General features: G+C 41.1%; 1 protein-coding gene across 6 annotated transcripts in view; it reads right to left on the bottom strand.

Moving 5' to 3' along the window:
- The window catches only part of ANK3 (ankyrin 3), a 701,075-nt gene that overhangs the window by 284,552 nt on the left and 401,895 nt on the right, over window positions 1–14,628 (bottom strand). The gene's annotated exons all lie outside the window — the stretch shown is intronic.

Genomic DNA, 14,628 nt, shown 5'->3' with positions numbered 1-14,628 from the left:
GTAGATCACTGGTTAAATCCAGTAAATGCAAGGACCCTTCCAAGAACCCAAGAAGAATTCTGGCACAGAACCCAGTCAGAGCTCATTATGGTTGCAATGATTCAAGCACTTATCAATTAAAAAGTAAAAACAGGTCCAGAATCACTGATTCTGCCAAAATAGCTGTTAGAAATGCGTTATTTGTTAAAATAATAACAATTAAAATGGAAATGACTTAGGAAGTTGTCTAATCTATCCACCTGTTACTGTGGAGAGAACGTTTTGGTGAAATTTAATTTGAAGATTTAGCTTCACTTGTTTAATTTTTTTTCCCACAGGATTTGGGAAAGTTCAAAATATATATATACTGCCACTCTCTCTAACTTCTTCCTCATCTCAGCAATTCATGGCAGATTTACTGTGCCAGGAGTGAGCTGGCCGCACTCGCCACCGTTCTCTCCCCAACTAGCATGTTAAGAATTTATTTTAAGTGTTACAGTGAGATTCTGCCAGCGTATATTATGAGCAATACGGTGGCAATTCAGTGTATTCTGATGGTTGCATTCCAGGAGTGTTTGAAATCTCCTCAGCTTTTACTCTATGTGCTAAGGTGGGCTAATTGCAATGCAAATAATCAAGAAAAATGCTTTTGGCTCAGCAGATAGGATTTCCAGAGACTCAGGGCTCCCTTAACATCAAAAACCTACTGAAACCTAGGTTCCCCTGCACCACAGCTTCTGTGGAGAGAGACAGGAGGACCTGAGAACTCCACACAGCGTGGTGAGCTATGAGGACATGTGTGTTAATCCTTGGATTCTCCTAAGCTGCCATCAAAGCCAGGCTCTGGGGCAGCCTGGTGCTCACCCTGTGAAAAGCTAAGTAAGCAGAGACAGAACAAGAAATGCTAGGTAAATGTATGACCCCTTAGCAAACTAGATGTCCTCACACAGACAAAGAAGCAGGAAGTCTCATGGTTCCCTACCTTAAAAGTCAGGTTAGGGGTGGACTACCTGGGTTTAAAGTTTGCTCGGCTTCTTCCTAACTCTTAACCTTGGGCTACTCAGCTTCTTTTCATCTTCTTGAGTTATTTCTCACTATTTTCATCTTAAAAATGACATAATAACAGTTTTATTTCACAGGGTTTCTACAAGGAATAATTTAATATAATAAATGTAATATATACAATGAGGTTAATTAATGTATATAAAGTAGGCATCAACAAATATTAGTTGTAATTTCCATTGTTTTTGTTTACAAAAAGGAAGAGAATGTGGTTTTATAATTATCTTTTTAGAGACACTGCAACCCTGTCTCACATATACATACATCTTAAGTATAGTTTAGCCATCCATATTCCATATTGTTTTATTTATTTGTTTTTATTGAGACGGAGTGTTGCTCTGTTGCCCAGGCTGGAGTGCAGGGGCATGATCTTGGCTCACTGCAAGCTCTGCCTCCTGGGTTCACGCCATTCTCCTGCCTCAGCCTCCTGAGTAGCTGGGACTATAGGCACCCACCACCACGCCCAGCTAATTTTTTGTATTTTTAGTAGAGACAGGGTTTCACCATGTTAGCAAGGATGGTGTCGATCTCCTGACCTCATGATATGCCCATCTCGGCCTCCCAAAGTGCTGGGATTACAGGCGTGAGCCACTGTGCCTGATCCCATATTCCATATTTTATATGGACTTGGATTTGCACATGGCAAGGTCAAATTCCATCCATATACATGCATGCTAACTTTTATTGAACACCTGATAGGTTTCAAATACTTTGTATACTCAGAGTCCTACTCAGATGCCCAGGTTGGAGTACATTGGTGCGATGTCTGCCTCCTGGGTTCAAGTGATTCTTGTGTCTCAGCCTCCTGAGTAGCTGGGATTACAGGTATGCACCACTGTGCCTGGCTAATTTTTACATTTTTAGTAGAGAGGGGGTTTTGCCATGATGGCCAGACTGGTCTCGAACTTCTAGCCTCAAGCGATCCCCAGCTTTGGCCTCCCAAACTGCTGGCATTACAGGCATGAGCCACCGTGCCCAGCCCCTACTTGGACAAACTTTTTAAACGCCCTTGTGTCCCCCATCCTCCTTAGCCTGCTTGATTTTTTCCCACGGCACTTAGCACCTTCTATTATATATATATATATCATATAACTTACTTTTGTATATATCTATTTTTTAAAAATCACTAAATAAATGAAATTTGACTTAATGCCCATAGCATGTCTATAAAGTTGGTATTATTATCTCCATCTGACAAATGAGCAAACCGAGGTCAGAAAAGTTGCCTGAAATAACATCATCAGATATATGATGAGCTGTAGCTATGGCCCCAAAAATCAACTCATGGCAGAATTTTTTTTTTTTTTTGAGACGTAGTCTTGCTCTGTCACCCAGGCTGGAGTGCGGTGGCGCTATCTCGGCTCACTGCAAGCTCCGCCTCCCGGGTTCACGCCATTCTCCTGCCTCAGCCTCCTGAGTAGCTGGGAATGCAAGCGCCCGCTACCATGCCCAGGTAACTTTTTTTTTGTATCTTTTAGTAGAGACGGGGTTTCACTGTGTTAGCCTGGATGGTCTCCTGACCTCGTGATCTGCCCGCCTCAGCCTTCATGAGAGAATTTTGACATATTCGTAAGGTTATAAAAAATACACAAATGCTCCAAAGAAATGCCATTTACTATGCACAATTTATACAAATAGTTTACTTTGGGTTATCTGCATCTATTTCATAATTTTTAAAATTTTAAGTTCTGGGATACATGTGCAGGATGTGCAGGTTTGTTACATAGGTAAATGTGTGCTATGGTGGTTTGCTGCACTTATCAACCCATCACCTCGCTGTTAAGCCTGGCATGCATTAGCTATTTATCCTGATACTAGTTCATATGTTTAAATAATAGTTTTCCAATTATCTACTCAACATCCAGCTTTATAAACATTTCCTAGAGTGCCCTTCTTAACAGTTCACAGTGCATTTTCACTTAGACTATACAACCAGTAACACATCCTTCTAAAAATTTAACAGATTAAAATTTGAATTTCCAAGATCAGACTCTCAAATCAATGGTTGTAGATAACGGGATCGACTTTACCTCACAAGCCAAAACCAACAGAGCTCTGACTTACTGAACATCCTTCATGACCACATACAAATTGACTCAAAGCAAAATTCAATTGTGATATACCAGATCAGGTAGTCTTAATGTCACAGGATTTAGTGGTTCTCTGAACTGTGGGAAGCAGAGTGCAAATTGCTTTTGTGTTTCCGCATGAGGCCACTGGGGAGAGGAGGGGGGATCATAATTCAACAAATTAAGAGCCATCACTCCAGAACAGGAAGAAGAAAAGGCCACTTTCTTGCCACCCTGCCCCCTTTCCAAACATTATCTCTTTTTTGAAATCTCCCTCTTCATGTTATGACACAAAACATCATCTCTTAATGCTGATAGTGATCAGATTCTTAAATAACCGGATTAGAAAATTGCCAAATGCTATGATAATTTATGGAAGAAAACTTGCCTGGATCTAAGAAACACCGACAATTTCCCGGAGTGCTCGGTGGCATTTTAGGTTACTGTGATCCTAAGTATGAAGCCATTTGATGTCACTGAATTCGGAAGAACTCTTCACTCATCAGCAGCGCCTTACAGAGCCTAATGTACTTGATGATGAAGACTTGCACTCTTGTTTGTTCACTACGAAGACGGATGAGCTGGCAGTCTTAATGCAAATATTACTGATTACTTCAAAATATTGCTGGACTGTAAATTCTTGCCTTTGGAAAAAACTCTATTCATAGGCTGCTATAATAGACATTGGCAAAGGGCAAAGGGGTGGTTCTGGTTCCAAGGCTTTGTTCCAAGTTTTCTTTCATTTGATCATCACTAGTACCTGAGATGTAAGGTACTCTGGGCAGGTTTGTTATTATTATCCTTCTTTAATAGACGAGGAAACCAATGCTCACAGAGATTAAAAACCTTTCCCCAAAACAGGTAGTCGCACTAGAACTAGGCCTTTTAATTTCTAACTTGTGCTCATTAGCATAGTCTCCCATCATGACAACAGTAATAAGACAACACAATAAATGCCAGCCTGGGGAAAAAACAACTGGATAGTAAGTTAGAATCTGTTATAAAGAAATACATCTTCGGCCAGGCGCGGTAGCTCACGCCTGTAATCCCAGCACTCTGGGAGACCGAGGCAGGTGGATCACGAGGTCAGGAGATCGAGACCATCCTGGCTAACACAGTGAAACCCTGTCTCTACTAAAAAAATAGAAAAAATTACTGGGCGTGGTGGCGGGCGCCTGTAGTCCCAGATACCAGGGAGGCTGAGGCAGGAGAATGGCGTGAACCCGGGAGGCAGAGCTTGCAGTGAGCCCAGATCGCGCCACTGCACTCCAGCCTGGATGACAGACTGAGATTCCATCTCAAAAAAAAAAAAAAAAAAGACATCTTCTCTTCTGTACCCAATGTTTAGTATTTAAGTACATCTTTTTGCCAGTCCCCAAGATGCTTTAAAACATGTCCATTTATTGATTCAACAAGTACCTAATGATCACTTACTGGGTGCCAGGCACTGCACTCCGTGTTAGGGATTCAAGGAATGAAACCTTGCCTTCAACCATAGGTAACTGGCAAAGTGTTCAGAGACAGCTGTGAAGAAATCTTTCTCTACTTGGCCACAAAAATCTAACAATCCTCAGATTTGAAAAAATGTTACGGTATATTGACTGGCCTAAAAGTCCTATCTCTGTCTTGCCCATAAACTGTGCCTCTTCACTACTGATCATGACTACTTATAACCTAAATACTCCCTGTTATCTCTTCCCCTAGTCACCCCAACCTTCCCCATGACATTCCAGACAAGGGTTTCTCAAACTGGTACTCCAGAGGAATTCCTGGAGAAAAGAGACATCAGTTTCCCTCATGTCCCTTCTTCATATACATCATGTCTAACTAAATTAGGCTCTCCTTCCTTGAATGCCTTAAAAGTTGTTTCTCCTCAGTTACAACCATTTTCTTTCCTGGATTAGAAGGAGCTGGGCCCTGTGCCTAACTTGTGGCAGCAGCCCTGATACCACCTACAATTTCCCTCTTGGAGTAACTTGGAACCATTTGCTTGACTTGGTCTCGAATCTTCCATGTGCTTTGCCCATGATGGGTACCTTAAAGCATAGGAATGCAAGGCTGGATAAAGAAGGGAGCTCACTGCTCCAGCTCTCTCTGGTCTTGTATTAAAAAAAGCAACACGGGCCTGGTACGGTGGCTCATGCCTCTAATTCCAGCATTTTGGGAGGCCGAGGCAGGCGAATCACTTGAGGCCAGGAGTTGGAGACCTGCCTGGCCAACATGGTGAAATCCCGTCTCTACTAAAAATACAAAAAAATTAGCTGGGCATGGTGGTACATGCCTGTAATCTCAAATACTTGGGAGACTGAGGCAGGTATGAGAGTCGTTTGAACCCAAGAGGTGGAGGTTGCAGTGAGCTGAGATCGTGCTACTGCACTCCAGCCTGGGCAACAGAGACTCCGTCTCAAAAACAAACAAACAAACAAAGCAATATGTTTAAAGGCCTGCTGTGTGCAGAGCACAGGAATAGTCTTGGTGGTTACAGAAACCTGAAGGGAACACACAGCGCGTGTACAACCTATAGAATGACTTCCCTATCTATTTTGGGTGGGATAGTGCGAGTTGAGAGAAAAGGTTTGTTTGGTGCACACCAGTATAAAATACCACCAAACAGGGTGTTCTCAATCTGTGGAATACAATCCCTCCCTTCTCTGCCACTCCATTTGCAAGAGTGACTTCATGCAGCAATGATTCAGACTCTCTACTGGGTATGTGTGGGGTGAAAAATCCTCCCAGCAAGCTCTGTCACAAAGTTCCCCAGTCTGGTTGAAAATCACTATTACAGAGAAACTTTCTAAGCTTCCTTAGTAAAATGAGGACAAAAAGGTATACCTTCCAATTACAATGATGCTATTTCGAACATTAAGAGTGAAAGGTGTTATACAAACATAATAATGATGCTATGTAAAATCATAGCTGGCTGGGCATGGTGGCTCACACCTGTAATCCCAGCAATTTGGGAGTCCAAGTCAGGAAGATCACTGGAGCCGGGAGTTTGAGACCAGCCTGGCAGCATAATGAGACCCTCCTCTCTACAAAAAATTTTAAAAATTAGCCAGAATTGGTGGCACACATCGGTGATCCCAGCTACTCAAGAGGCTGAGGTCAGAGGATCACTTGAACTTGGCAGGTCAAGGCTGCACAGAGGCATGCAGTGAGACCCTATCTCAAAAAAACAAAAGGCAAAGAAAGAAAAAAAGAAAAGAAAAAAGAGAAGAAAAGAAAAGAGAAAGAAAAGAGAAGGGAAAAAAAAAAGAAAAGGCACAGCTTACATATCTTGGAACTCACAGTATAGTCTGGGAGAAAAGACAGGTTTGGTTCATATGTGGACATGAACCAAACAGAAAAGAGTATCTTCCACTAACTCAGGGCTTACTCTCACTAGGCATTCTGCTCTGAACTCTGCATGTATTAGCTCATTTAATTGTCACAGTGACCTTGTTAGATAGACACCACTAGTAGTCTCATTTTATAAGTGTAGAAACTGAAATTGGAGAGGTCATATAACCTTGCCCATGGTCACACTGCAGACGTGGGAGTCAAAGCTGGGGCTAAAATCAGCAGGCTGACTGCAGAGCCCATTCTCTAACCGCTGTGCCGCCCTGCCTCCCCTTTGTTGGTCATCAGGGTCATGAGAACAGTACATTTATTGACCCTGAAAGTAATTCACTTAAAGTGATTCTGGACATTTCAAATTTTTTTCAATATGCCCATATGAATGGATCAGTTTCTGTAAATTTGAGCAAACAGAACTGTTGTGGTGGGGGGTGGGAGCTGGCAGAATGCATTACTAAAAATGATTCCTTAGTTTTTTTGACCTCCCTACCTTTGTAACATAATATTTTACTGTAGTACCCTATGGTGATAAACCTTGAGTATCTACAGTTATCTTAGGATTATTTTCTAGTTGTATAAATATTTTTACAATAAAGACATTCAGTCTAGTCTGGAAAAAAGTACATTCATCCTCCCCAAGCATTCTATGTAGCATCCTTTTATCCCTTTGTTCCCCAAGGCCTTTTCTCATTAACCAACTTTTTAAAGCATCCATGCAACTCTTTTAGCAAATTTTTTTGTGTGTTTTATGTATGCCAGACTCTCTTTTAGGCATTGAGGGTACAGCAGCAAACAAAACAAACGAACATTGCTTTTCTCATAAAATTAATTGTCTGAATAAAAAAATTTTGAAATGTCAAATATTATACTATTCCAGAGGGTGAAAACCTATGGGGGAAAAAAAAAACTAGTGGTTGAATTTGGGGTATATTTTAAAGGCAGATCTGCTGACTAATTGAGTATGAGGTATGAGCACAAGATTTCTGACCTGTAACTGGAAGAAGTTCCTCATTTACTGAGACAGGCAAGACTATGGGAAGAGCGTGTTGGACAGGAAGATCGTGAGCTTGGTTTGGGGCTTGTTATTACTGAGATGCCCATTTGACGTCTATCTTTGGATATCCCCACAAGCAGACCTTGAGACACATATTTGAGTGCAAGTAATCTACCTGGGAGATGATCCCAGGAAACATCACAGGGAATTGAAGTGAGACAGGTAAGAAAACGACTCCAGTAAAGGGTGTATTACCAATCCAGTTGATATCATAGGCAATTGGAACTCAGTTTCTCTGGGGAACTCTAGGAAACAGAAGATACCTCAAAACAAATGTCTGTGCAGGAGCATAGAAGTCCCTGAGAAGTGAACGAGTTGGAGCATTCATCCTTTTGCTCTCATCAGTCACTGGTTGACAACAGCTTATGGAGGGAGTTAACTCAGCCTCATAAGAGGCCAAGTAGGCTGACTAGGCTCTAGTGCTAGAAAAAGCCTCTGGCTAAGTTATAAGTATTTACGACTGGCAGTCAGACCAAAATGCATGGGAATTGTGAGTTCCAAAGCAATATGGATATTACAACAGCATTGTTTATCCCAACATGTGGGTGGAGATTTTAAGTAGGCTGTTAGAGATACACACACTCTCACACACACGCACACACACTCACACACACCCCTGGAGTTTAGGGTTTAGCGGAGATATCTGGAATGGAAATATGAATTCGGTAGTCATCAATATATTGCCAGGTTTTTTAAGCCATGAGACTGGATGATATGACCAAGGGAAAAGGAAAAATGGACAAAGGATGTCACCTAATGACTGAGCTCAGGGGTATGCCAGCATTCAGAAGTTGGAGAGATGAAAAAGGATCAGCCAAGAGACCGAGAAAAAGTAGCTACCAAGGTAGGAAGACAAGCAGGAAGGAGGTGTCCTAGAAGTGAAGTGAAGAACATGCTTCAAAGAGGAAGAGGTGGTAAAATGTGTCAGATGCTCCTGCCAAGTCAAGTCAGACCAGAGCTGAGAATTGATTGTAGCATTTATGGTAGAGAGGATACCTGTGTTCCTTCCTGCAAGAGCAGCATGGATGATGTGGTAAGGGATAATGCTGTTTAGAGAGGGTTCGTGGGGGACCCAGAGAAGAGGCTTGGAAGCAATGAATGTGAGCAATGCAAACATCTGACTATAAAGAGAGACAGAGAAAAGAGGTAGTAACTAGAAGAAGGCAGGGGATGAGCATGTGAGATACTAATGGGAACCATCCACTACAGAGAGAAATGTGACAGCAGGAAGAGAAGGGAGAAATGCTAGAGCTATGTCTTAGAGTTGACAAGAGTAGATGAATCTCGTGTGCATATTGAGCATACGTACTTAGACATGGACAGTTGGTGCCAGGACAGAAGACAAAGTACAAGTGGGCAGTGAATATGTGTGGCAGCAGGGACTTATTAGTACCATAATTAGCTGAGCGCTCATCTGGATCTCCAGTTTAAGATTTTACTTAGGGCGACCTATGGAGTCTGCTACTGCCAAGAAGAAATATTTTATCTTTCTCTCTGATTACAATATTGCTCAAATTATCTCATTTCATGTCTGTTTCTCAACGACAGTGTTCCTTTACTGAGCTCTCATTAATTCACTGAACTCTAAGTGAAGGTTGTTCTCAGTCTCCCTATCTCACAGAATCCATGCAATCCCTCTAGAACATTTGTAGTAAATGGCCAGTCAGCTTCAGTTTGAAATCTTTCAGGAATGATAAGCACAGAGACCCCTAAGTCTTCTTATTTTTTTTTCTTTTTTTTGGAGAGCTCTCCCTTTGCTTGCCTAGACCATAAAATCTTTTCCTATTCTCACAATTCTAGAATATTCTCCATGCCATACAGCAATTCACCAACCAACATTATCTGACTATTAAAAATGTAAGGTCATTGAGAAGTAAAATTGTGTTTATTGTGGCCACTGCTATATCCCTAGTGCCTAGAATAGCATATGGTAGTTTAATAAATATTTGGTGAATACTGAAATGAGGTACTCCCAGCAGCCTCTAGATTGAGGTGGATATTTTTGCTATTAAACAAACAGCTCATATTCATATCCTAGGCTGCTCCCTAAAATCATTTGATCTCCTTAGGGTTTAACTCTTAGCCCGTCACTACCCATAATGTACTCTGCTTACCCTGGTTAGACGGTGAACACCTGAACCAAGCTAGGCTAATCAGATATTTCTTCTGATATTTGAATCTTAATGACAGCAACAATGAATCTGAGTATTGTTCAGCTTCAGCTGTACCAGTGGAACTGCCCAGGCAAGACGATCTGAGCTAAGGTTCCTGTTATTCCTACTTCCTCAGTCTCTGGACCTGTCCTGCTTCTTGTCCTCATCATAGAGGCACTGAGTACTTCCCTATACATGGTTTTCACCTCTTTCTGTGCCCGTGAGAAGATTACATCTCTCTACAGTTAGCAGGAGACGAATATCCACTTTTGGCCAATGGGTGATAGGTGGAAATTATACATGTCCCTTCCCGGCTGGAACACTTAACTGCCAGCCTGAAAGCACCCCCCTGCCCCTGCCACCACCAACCCAGGGCTTTCTTTCCTAGCTGCAATGACCATAAAATTGTAAGATGGTTTGCATCAAACTATGAGGAGTGGATTTTTATGCTCCCCATTCCTGACACCTAAAGCGAGCAACATACTTTCACTGATTCTGTTTTCCAACCCTGGGTCTCCTGCCCCCATCTTAGATGCAAGCTCCAGGTATCTTTCAGAAAATTACCCTTTGCGAATGCTTATACACTGTTGGTGGGAGTGAAAATTAGTTCAACTGTTGTGGCAGACGGTGTGGCAATTCCTCAAAGATGTAAAGACAGAAACATCATTTGACCCAGCAATCCCATTACTGGGTATATTCCCAAAGGAATAGAAATCATTCTATTATAAAGACACATGCACACATATGTTCACTGCAGCACCATTCACAATAACAAAGACACGGAACCAACCTAAATGCCCATCAATGATAGACTGAATAAAGAAAATGTGGTACATATACACCATGGAATACTATGCAGTTATAAAAAGAACAAGATCACGCCCTTTGTAGCTCATGGGTGGAGCTGGAGGCCATTATCCTTAGCAAACTAACACAGGAACAGAAAACCAAATATTGCATATTCTCGCTTACAAGTGGGAGCTAAATGATGAGAACGCACAGGCACATACAGGGGGACAACAGACACTGGGGTCTTTTGGAGGGTGGTGGGTGGGAGGAGAGAGAGGATCTGGAAAAACAACCAATGGGTACTAGGTTTAATACCTGGGTGATGGAATAATCTGTATAACAACCCCCCATGACACAAGTTTACCTATAGAACAAACCTGCACGTGTACTTCTGAACTTAAAAGTTAAAAAAATAATAATAAAAATAAATTACCTTTTGCTTAAGAAAGCCAAAGCTGGCATTAGTTTGTTGCATCACAAAAGCCTCCATGCGTCATTTCACTCAAGATCAAGGGGGAAGTTCTGATGATTGCCTCTAACAATTTCCAGTGGTAGCCTGTACCTTACTTTTACCTCCAAATCCTTCCCTATCCTGATGTGAGTCTCTATCTTTGCATTTTTTTTAATATATACCATGTCTAAATATTTGAACTTGAGAAAGTATTTTTCATCTCTGGGTTCTAATGCTTCCTCTCCCCTCCTTTCAGTTATAGGCTCACTGGAAAACTCTCTGAGCATCATGGCCACCTGTTCTCTAAATGATCAGCCAAATCTCACAACCCCTCTCAGGTACCCTCCTACTGACATTCAGTGATTTAAATGAATAGGTGGATGTGGATTCCCTGTCTTCTCTCCTTATTAAAAAGTAAGCTCCCGGCCAGGCACGGTGACTCACGCCTGTAATCCCAGCACTTTAGGAGGCTGAGGCGGGCAGATCATGAGGTCAGGAGATCAAGACCATCCTGGCTAACATGGTGAAACCCCGTCTCTACTAAAAATACAAAAAATTAGTCAGGCATGGTGGCGGGTGCCTGTAGTCCCAGCTACTCGGGAGGCTAAGGCAGGAGAATGGCGTGAACTTGGGAGGTGGAGGTTGCAGTGAGCCAAGATGGCATCACTGTACTCCAATCTGGGTGACAGAGCGACATTCTGTCTCAAAAAAAAAAAAAAAAAAAAGTAAGTTCCCTCAAGGCAGGGACTGGCCTTCATAAAGCAAGTCAGATCTTTATCTGAGCATGCAGCTTTCATATAAACATTCGGTGGGATGAAGGCATAAAAGGAAGTGCCAGATTGATTGATTCAAGTGTGGCATCAATGGAGGGTGAGGTAACAGTTATGATCACCCTTCACTTCTATGCCTATTCTTTCATAGGTTCTTGGGCTACTGATATTCAGGGTACACATGGATTTAGCAAATAAATACTTAGGGAGATTGTCCTCTCTCTTTTGAGATAGGAAGGGGACAAGACACATTTTTCTCTTATTTATTTTTTATTATACTTTAAGTTCTAGGGTACATATGCACAACGTGCAGGTTTGTTACATATGTATACATGTGCCATGTTGCTGTGCTGCACCCACTAACTCGTCATTTACATTAAGTATATCTCCTAATGCTATAAGGGGAGCATCACACACCGGGGCCTGTCGTGGGGTGCAGGGAGTGGGGAGGGAGAGCATCAAGACACATTTTCTCTTAGGTTAAGATAGCAAGCTATTTTTTAATTTTTTCTTTCTAAGCGGACAGATACAATACATATTAGCATGTAAATTTAGAACAGTGGGATGGTTGGTAAATACTGCCTATACAAAAACTTATTTTTGCACTGACTCCCACATTCTACTAATCTTTTCCTCTTCTTATACTGTAGTAAAACTGTCTTCTAGATCTGGAGTCCCTCACTGTCCTCTTAAATGGTCGAGAAAAGAATAAGGGTGAGGATATGGGAGAGTGCTGTGCGATTTCTTGGAAGTAAAAGAGAGGCTCAAAGGCTATGTCACTGTAACTAATAGACTTTCCTCACTCTTCCATGCCTTCTTTCTTCTGTTTGATGTCTTTTTAGCATCGTAAGATGAACCCTAAGAGATGCCCTTGACTCTGCAGCTCCCCAGCCTGGCTGATCATCAGAATTGACAGGTCAGATTTTAAAAATACCAGTTCTCTAGGGCCATTCTTTGGACGTTCTGTTTTAGCAGACCTAGTAAACTGTATTGTTAAAGCACTCTTCAGGCAACTAGAGTCTCATCCAGGTTTGCAAGCTACTGCTTTAGCGTCAAAATGATTTATTTTTAGAAAGGTGTGTGTGTGTCAATGGAAGTTTGGTAAGTTTTTCTGTATTTTACACACCCTTGGGTTGACATCAATTAAATAAACTCTTTAGTGAACATTTTCTTTAAAAAAAGAATCCTTTCTAAAAGGTATCCAATGGTTTCCAAATTTGTCTGTTTTCTCTATTCAAATGTAGGCTTGATTCACTTAAAGTAGCTATTTCCAAGATAGGGAAATGAAGTCGATGCAGTGGTGACTTTTCTGAGAGACAACAATTGAAACAATGGAAGCAAATACAACAAGAAATAGAAGTCTCAGTGACATTTTTAATACCTACAATCTGTTTTATTGAATTATGCAGGCTTATGAAATCAGTTATAAGATGGTGGCACCTTCAGATGATCAAAGTTAGAGTTAAAAGTGTTATTGCTAAAGAAATAACACTAAATTTTGACAAAGATTTACCAGTAAATATTCATTGCATCCTTATTTATACTTAGGAGCAATTGTAAGCAATGTTTAATAATAGAGAAGTGATTAAATAAAAGGATTATCTCTCTATGGTGGAATATACTGCAGGCATTAAATTAATGTTTATGCACCTCTACACAAATAAACTAGAAAATCTAGAAGAAATGGATAAATTCCTGGACACATACACCCTCCCAAGACTAAACCAGGAAGAAGTCCAATCCCTGAATAGACCAATAACAAGTTCTGAAATCGAGACAGTAATTAATAGCCGACCAACCAAAAAAAGCCTAGGACCAGATGGATTCATAGCCGAATTCTACCAGAGGTACAAACAGGAGTTGGTACCATTCCTTCTGAAACTATTCCAAACAACAGAAAAAGAGGGACTCCTCCCTAACTCATTTTATGAGGCCAGCATCATCCTGATACCAAAACCTGGCAGAGACACAACAACAACAAAGAAAATTTCAGGCCAATATTTCTGATGAACATCAATGCAAAAATCTTCAATAAAATACTGGCAAACCAAATCCAGCAGCATATCAAAAAGCTTATCCACCATGATCAAGTTGGCTTCATTCCTGGGATGCAAGGCTGGTTCAACATATGCAAATCAATAAACATAATCCATCACATAAACAGAACCAATGGCAAAAACCACATGATTATTTCAATAGATGCAGAAAAGGTCTTCAATAAAATTCAACACCCCTTCATGCTAAAAACTCTCAATGAACGAGGTATTGATGGAACATATCTCAAACTAATAAGAGCTATTTATGACAAGCCCACAGCCAATATCATACTGAATGGACAAAAACTGGAAGTATTCCCCTTGAAAACCAGCACAAGACAAGGATGCCCTCTCTCACCACTCCTATTCAACAGAGTGTTGGAAGTCCTGGCCAGGGCCATCAGGCAAGAGAAAGAAATAAAGGGTATTCAAATAGGAAGAGAGCAAATCAAATTTTCCCTGTCTGCAGATGACATGATTGTATATTCAGAAAACCCCGTTGTGTCAGCCCCAAATCTCCTTAAACTGACAAGAAACTTCAGCAAAGTCTCAGGATACAAAATCAATGTACAGAAGTCACAAGCTTTTCTATACACCAATAATAGACAAACATAGAGCCAAATCATGAGTGAACTCCCATTCACAATTGGTAAAAAGATAATAAAATACCTAGAAATGCAACTTACAAGGGATGCGAAGGATCTCTTCAAGGAGAACTACAAACCACTGCTCAAGGAAATAAGACAGGATACAAACAAATGGAAAAACATTCCATGCTCATGGATAGGAAGAATCAAAATTGTGAAAATGGCCGTATTGCCCAAAGTAATTTATAGATTCAATGCTATCCTCATCAAGCTACCACTGACTTTCCTCACAGAATTGGAAAAAACTACTTTAAATTTCATATGGAATAAAAAAAGAGCCTG

This window comes from Macaca mulatta, chromosome 9 (genome assembly GCF_049350105.2).
Source record: "Macaca mulatta isolate MMU2019108-1 chromosome 9, T2T-MMU8v2.0, whole genome shotgun sequence".
Lineage (NCBI taxonomy): Eukaryota > Metazoa > Chordata > Mammalia > Primates > Cercopithecidae > Macaca > Macaca mulatta.
The sequence above is the reverse complement of the archived record's forward strand: the minus strand, read 5'-3'. Positions and strand labels throughout refer to the sequence as shown.